This window comes from Montipora capricornis, chromosome 6 (assembly GCF_036669925.1).
Source record: "Montipora capricornis isolate CH-2021 chromosome 6, ASM3666992v2, whole genome shotgun sequence".
NCBI classification, from domain to species: Eukaryota; Metazoa; Cnidaria; class Anthozoa; order Scleractinia; family Acroporidae; genus Montipora; species Montipora capricornis.
Genome location: NC_090888.1, coordinates 54522169 through 54529668, shown reverse-complemented (window position 1 = coordinate 54529668; position 7500 = coordinate 54522169).

Here is a 7500-nt window from a genome sequence, read left to right as displayed (position 1 = left end):
TTATAGGCTCCCCTACCTTGTCACCTTGAAAGAAAATTTCCCGGGAGGCCCACGCCTTAACCACGTAAATCACCTCTTCGATGGCTGTGTTGCCAGCATGGTTGTCCTGATGGTGTAGTGGTGATCACACCCGACTAGTAATGGGGGGACGTGGGTTCAAATCCCGCTCAGGGCAAATTTTCTTTTAAACATTTATTCTTAAAAGTATGATTACTTGGGGTGTGCATTGTCAGGGTTTCTCTCCTACACTTTCTCTCTCTCTCTCTCTATATATATATATATATAGCGCAAGTAGGGGTTCCAGTTAGCTACAGAGTGCTCGATACGTGAAGTAGAGCGAATATAACGTTTAGAAGAAAGACAACTTCACAGCGTAGCGACTTCAAGTTTCATGTTTGGACAATCATCAGGCTACAGATCTTACATTTGCATTCTAACTCATTTAAAGACCATTCTAATACTCTAGGGGAGCGTGCTATTTTAAGTTCGACAAAAGGTATTTTGGATTCCCTTCTGACCGTACTCCACCGCAGAACGATCTCCTTGTACACTTTGAGAATGACATGTACGATCTAATTAAAAACATCAAATTCAAAGACCACACAAACGCCTTCCAAAGGAAATTAAAAGCCGACGTGAAAAAGATCCAGTCTTCTGGCAACATGTTTGTATTTGCCGACAAAACATCAAACATCTACGAAATGCCCAGCAGCCAATACACGAAGCTACTTCACGAAAATATCACAAAGTCATACGAGAAATCAGACCCTTCGATCAAGCGAAAAATCGACAAAGAAGCAAAGTTATTAGCCGAACCGTTGGGCCTCGATAACAAGATAGAACACTATGCAAACCGACCCGCGTTCATCACGCTAAAAGATCACAAGGAGAATTTCAAATCCAAAACTCCCTGTCGGTTGATAAACCCATCCAAACCGGAAATGGGAAAAGTCGCCAAGCAGTACCTTGACACCATAAACAAAGCTGTCATCTCCGCGACCAACCTAAACCAATGGAAGAACACCTCAACTGTAATAAATTGGTTCAAAGCGATTCCCAACAAAAGCCATTCACGGTTCATCAAATTTGACATTGTGGAATTCTACCCATCTATATCAGAGAATCTCTTAGATAAAGCCATTGCCTACGCCAGCTCAATAACCTCCATCCCAAACAGGGCCCTAGCCGTCATCAAGAATTCAAGAAAATCTCTCTTGTTTGACAGCAGTGACACATGGGTAAAGAAAGGGCCAAACTCGCTGTTTGATGTCACAATGGGTTGCTTCGATGGTGCCGAGGTCTGTGAATTAGTAGGGCTTTACCTCCTAAGTAAACTATCCGCCCTTGTCAACAAAGCGTCCATAGGGCTGTACAGAGACGATGGCCTCGCTGTAGTTAGCAACATCAGCGGACCCACCCTAGATCGCTTGAGAAAGCGCATAACCGCTCTCTTCAAAGAAGAAAACCTTTCAATCACAATCGAAACGAACCTACTTTCCACCGACTTTCTGGACGTAACGCTGGATTTGCAGAGAGAAAAGTACTACCCCTACAGAAAACCCAACAACAAACTATCATACATCAATGCACGGTCGAATCATCCACCCACCATCATCAAAGAGCTGCCAATAATGGTCAACAAAAGAATATCTGACCTGTCTTGCGACAAAGACGAATTCGACAAAGCCAAAGATGTCTACGAATTGGCGTTTAAGGAAAACGGGCACAACGCAACCTTCAAGTACGAGCCCGCCAAGCAAAACAGCAAACGGAAAAGGAACCGTCAACGCAATATCCTCTGGTTCAATCCATCATACAACCTGCAAGTCAAGACCAAGATCGGAAAAAAATTCATTTACCTGATCAAGAAACACTTCCACAAAGGCCACAAGCTTCACAAAATTCTAAACACGAACACAATCAAGCTTAGCTACTGCTGCACAACCAACATGACAGGCATTATCAGGCAACACAATGCAAAAGTATTAAACGCCACGAAAACACCTAACGAAGCGCGGCTATGCAATTGCAGAAACAAGCAATCATGCCCCTTAGACGGCAAATGCCTACCATCGTCTAAAGTCTATAGAGCCGAAGTGACAAGCGATATCAACACCAAGATCTACTACGGAGCGTCAGAGGGAGAATTTAAAACCCGATACAACAATCACACTAAATCCTTCAGGCATAAAAAGTACTGCAGTGAGACGGAGTTATCGAGGCATATCTGGAGTCTAAAGGACAATAACATCAATTACACGCTACGCTGGGCAATAGAGTCTTTCGCCTCACCATACAAATGTGGATTAAAGAGATGCGACCTGTGCCTTACAGAAAAGTTGTACATAATAAAAGCAGATACGCGCCACCTACTGAACAAAAGAAACGAGTTAATTTCTAAATGCAGACACAAGAACAAATACCTTTTGTCGAACTTAAAATAGCACGCTCCCCTAGAGTATTAGAATGGTCTTTAAATGAGTTAGAATGCAAATGTAAGATCTGTAGCCTGATGATTGTCCAAACATGAAACTTGAAGTCGCTACGCTGTGAAGTTGTCTTTCTTCTAAACGTTATATATATATATATATATATATATATATATATATATATATATATATATATATATATATATATATATATATATATATATATATATATATATACACATTTATAGAATGAAGAAGTGGAAATCCAACGATGTAGTCACGAGCCAGTATGAATGAAAAAAACACATATGCCGAGAGTGGGAATCGAACCCGCGTTCCCTGGATTACATGTCAGGTGTCCTAACCACTTCTCCATCACGACAACCCTGCTGGAAACAGGGCAATCAGAGTGGTGATTTGTTAGCTGCGGGGCTCCCCGGCGTTTTATCATTCAGGAAAAGGACTACAACGGATCATCCGAAGAAGATTCACATTCTACCAGAAATACCGTTTAATTTTTGCGGATTTTGCTTTCCAGCAGAAAAAAAATACCAGCAAAATTAAAAACCGGAAAATTTTATTCCCGTTAATATCATTAAAAATGGCTTTTAATCCACTTGTGCTACTAAATATCACGCATTAGGGAAAAAAAGATCGTTTATTTTGATATTTGCATTGAGAAAAAGCAATCAGAGCTTGTTCCGAAAATATGCCCTCAATAAACGTGATTTTTCAATGTAGACTCCTGCTCATCAATCGCCGCTTTAAAAGTCAGAGTTTTCAAGCAAGCAACCGTGGACAATATTCCTATCGGTGTACGTTGGATCAACTGGCTTGATTTGATCGGCGTAATTACAATTCGAGAAATTAAAAATTTGAGCTCGAGCTTTAAAAGCGACCATGTCTTTTGTATAGTGTATGTAACAAAGGGCACAACAACAGTATCAAACTCGCAGTAGAAAACGAAGAAATTTCCCTCCGGCAAAGCAGCTTGGCATCCAATGATGTGTGACGACCATATAAAACGGCGAGGTTACCCAGGGAGTTTACTCCAAAAATCCCTGAAATTCCTTCATTTTTTTCCCAGCACACAGCGATAAGTCGTTCATTGCGCAAGCCCGCATTCACGAGTTAAAAATAAACACCTGGACCCGGTTGTTCAAAAGCCGGTTAACGCTAATCCCAGATTAAAAATTAACCAAGGATTTATTTCTCTACTCCTCAATGCTGTTCAACGTTGATATTCGGCAAAACTTTACATTGGAAGAAGTAGATCTTGAAAAACAAAAATAACCAAAAGAAACTTTCACCAAAAAGCTGAAAACATGAAACAAAAGTTTACGCTAATTCTGGATTAGGATAATCGGCTTTCGAACAACTGGGCCCTGGAATCTTCAAAGCGACGAATAGCGGACTACGACAATAATTGCATCTTTCGTTCGTCCGTGATCTGTATTTCTAAATATTTTACTATAAACTGTTTTGTTATGTACAACACTGCAACTGTGGCAACATTGTCTGGTTGGATATGCGTCGAACAAACTCATTGAAGGAATCGAACATCGGCCTTGAATGCGTTTGTGTCCATTGATGTCAGATCCGGCTCTATTGTCTGGCTAATTGTACTCAACTCCGCACAGTCTTCTGGTAAAATAATAATAATTGGAACTGTGACTAATTCTTGACAGTCAAAAATTATTTGAAAGAAAGCGTGTCGTCTATTTTATGCTTCATTATTCAAGGAAAAGGTTCTTCGATCAGTAAAAACTTTGATCGTGATTTCCGGTGAGAAATTCATTTAATTGCGTATGGTTTTGGACACGGAGTGTGTTGCTTGTTTGCACGCACGGAATTAAATAGAGAGGATTTTTGCCTGTAATAGCAAATATGTTGTTTGTTTCAATAATTTTTTGGTTGGAAAAGGTTCTTGTGAGATTTTTCTGCCTTTGTGGTTTCATCGTGTAGTGCTAAGACTAACTAATTAGCGTATGAGGGTTGAAATTTGCTATGGGAGCAGTTTTAATGACGATGACAGGAATTCTTGCTTGCAACAATATTTCTTTAAGCTTATTAGGCCTGGACACAAATATCCGGATTTTTTTTAGATATTTAGAAAAAAAAAATGTGATATTTTAGATTTTTTTGGCAAAAACTATTGAAGGCACGTTCTTTCCCAGAAAAATGGAGAAAGTTAAATGCTATTTACAGACACAGAAATTATTTGTTGGCTTAAAACTTATCTACTGCGCATTTAGGTGAACTTTTACGTTTTTGACAAAAGTTAATTTATGCAACAATTAGTTGCAAACGAGGATATCTAAACTTCGAGCCAGGATTCGAGCTAGGATCCGAGCCAGGATTCCAGCCAGAATGCGAGCTAAGATGAGCTTACCCCGCTATCTATTCGCGAATTTCCCGGTTAGGTTAGGTCTCGAATCGGTTAGGTTAGGTCTATTTAGGTTGGTTCTAGTCTAGTTAGGTCTAGTTAGGGTTAGGGTATGTCTCGGTTAGGTCTCGAATCCTGGCTCGGATCCTAGCTCGGATCCTTTCTCGAATCCTGGCTCGGACCCTGGCTTTATTCTCAGTCTATCTCGTTGCAAACAAGAAGCTATTTAAAAATAAATAGTTTCCTTTCCGGATTGATATTTTGTTGGGGTGTTCGGGATTTGAGGAACACAAACACATACCAAAGACAAACCAATTCACGGAGATTAGTTTTGGAGGTATTTTCAATTTTCTCGGCTACTTTTATTTCGTTGTAGTTGTCGTGATGCATTTTATTATTCCAGGTCCTTATTCATTTCGTCATGTCTCTGGCTTGCCTTGTGAGGTGGCCTAAATATCTAGCTAGGCTACTAAAAATCAGATGATTTATCCTTAACTTAATTCAAAAACAGAGGTTACAATGAGCTTTGAGACAAGCCATTACGTATTGAAGTACAAGCAAATTTAGCCATGTATTTAAAGCATTTAATAACAGCGTGTTTGACATCAAAACTTATGTTTTCAAGTCAAATAGTCAAGTAGGCAAGACGTAGATGCCGAACGTAGATGCCCATGAAGACATAACATGTAGGTGTTTGATTGCAAAGGACGGCTGTTCATGTACATGGTGTGATCCTTTCTCCTCGCGCCTGGTGCATACGGTCAAAGCTACTTGCAAGATCGTCATAATAAGTCATTGTTTTAAAGGCACGACTTTAATTTTGTCGCAGTTTCTTTCCACTTCACAAGGAAAAGCCAAAGAATGTGGTATGTACCTACGTTAAACATGATGTTATCTGAGATCTTGAGAGCTTATCTCTTGCATTACTCGTTGATATCCGAGCGGGTAGTTAACCGGTTTCATTCATAAATAAACATGTATGCACATGCTGTTTGCTCCGACCGTCGAAGACTTATTGAATAGTCATTCTTATAAGGATAAGAGACGGCTTTCATGAGTTTTAATTTCATAGAAAATTATATATCCTGAAGAAAGAACAAAACACAGTCTATTCTCGAAAAAAATTTTCCTTCATTGTTGCCTTGTCTTTAGGAATGAACAATGTAGGCAGGCAGGTTTTGGACATGCGGGTTTCCGTTCCCTTTAAAATAAGCTTCAGTAGAACTTCGGTCCGGTAAAGATGAAATATACTTCATTACTAGACGTGTTTTCATAGGCGATACGTCAGCAAACGGGATGCAAAATTGACAGCTTGGTGATGCCAGGTGCACTGTATCCAGTAAAAGTTACGGCGGCTCTAGCAACGGTTGGGCATTTCCTGGGTGATGCATCATTTGGTTTGTGCACCGGATCTTTTCGTTTTAGAAAATGTTTTTGATTGAATGTAAGTGTGTCTATGATATTTAATACTTCCTGGCATACAAGCGGCTTCAGTAGTAATCCGCTGCCTTCGGCTCATGAAGGCGGTAACCTTCCGATGTATTTCCATTATTTCCTGAAGCTTTAGAACTGTAATGGGTTTGGGGAGGAAATGCTAAGGCCTGTTCTTCGAAAAAAGGAACTTATTCCGACAGAGGTTGTTAAGAATTTTTAAGAAAAATTGTGGTAATTCAAGTAATACATACATACGTACATACGCTTAAGTGCGCTTAAATTTACAATGAATTTAAGGGCACAAGCGGTTGTATATTTCTTGTAAATTATTTCTATTTAAGGTTAAAGGGGCTTTAAAAATCATGTAAAAAGCCAAAAAGACCAAGGCTGATACGAAGGCGAAGGAATATATTATATCCAACCAATAAAAGTTCTTGGTTTATTGAAACGTACTGTTTGCTCTGGGAACAAGGAATTTTTCTCGACACTTTATCAATCATTGGTGCGACTCTAGAATATGCTTGTCCTGTTTGGTCACTTGCATGGAGAGCTTCAAACATTGCACTCGGTCAAAGAAGACAAGAGGTGGCATATGAAGACTGATGTAACATACTCAAATGGAACTCTCTTGAACGTGGATGGGAATTTTTCTCTCTAATGGAATGTTATAACACAGTATTTGAATTAAATGGTCTACAATTTAACGATGTGTTCGAACTTTGCAAAAGTACTAAAACAAAAGCAAACCATCAATATAATTAAGTTACAAGCCAAATCTGTTAAGATTAATTGTTACAAACATTTTCTTTTCGTAAGAATGATTCGAACTTGACGTAATACCAGACAGTTCAAATGTGAAGTCATTGAAGATCAGACTAAGACACATGAATATCTTGCAAACATAAGTTCTCATCTTTTACATCTATTGAATTTATTTGAAACAGTTGCCATTATTGTAATCAGGACAAAATTGTTCATTTTGCTACCTTTTACAAAATACAGAGCGAAAATTTATTGTTGAACGTGTTTACTGTAAAATAGCAAGGAGCTAGAAATCACTGCATAAAGTGCAGAATGGGCGACTTCGAAATGCGAGGAACTTTTGTCAGTGTCGTGAGTTCAACTTTTTTAGTTCATTACCCCGACCGCTCTCAAACGAGCTTAAGTATCTGCAAGTGTTAACGTCTAATCAGCGAACTAGGACAATTTCTGTCCAATTTATTGACATGGAATGAGATTCTGGGGTTTTGC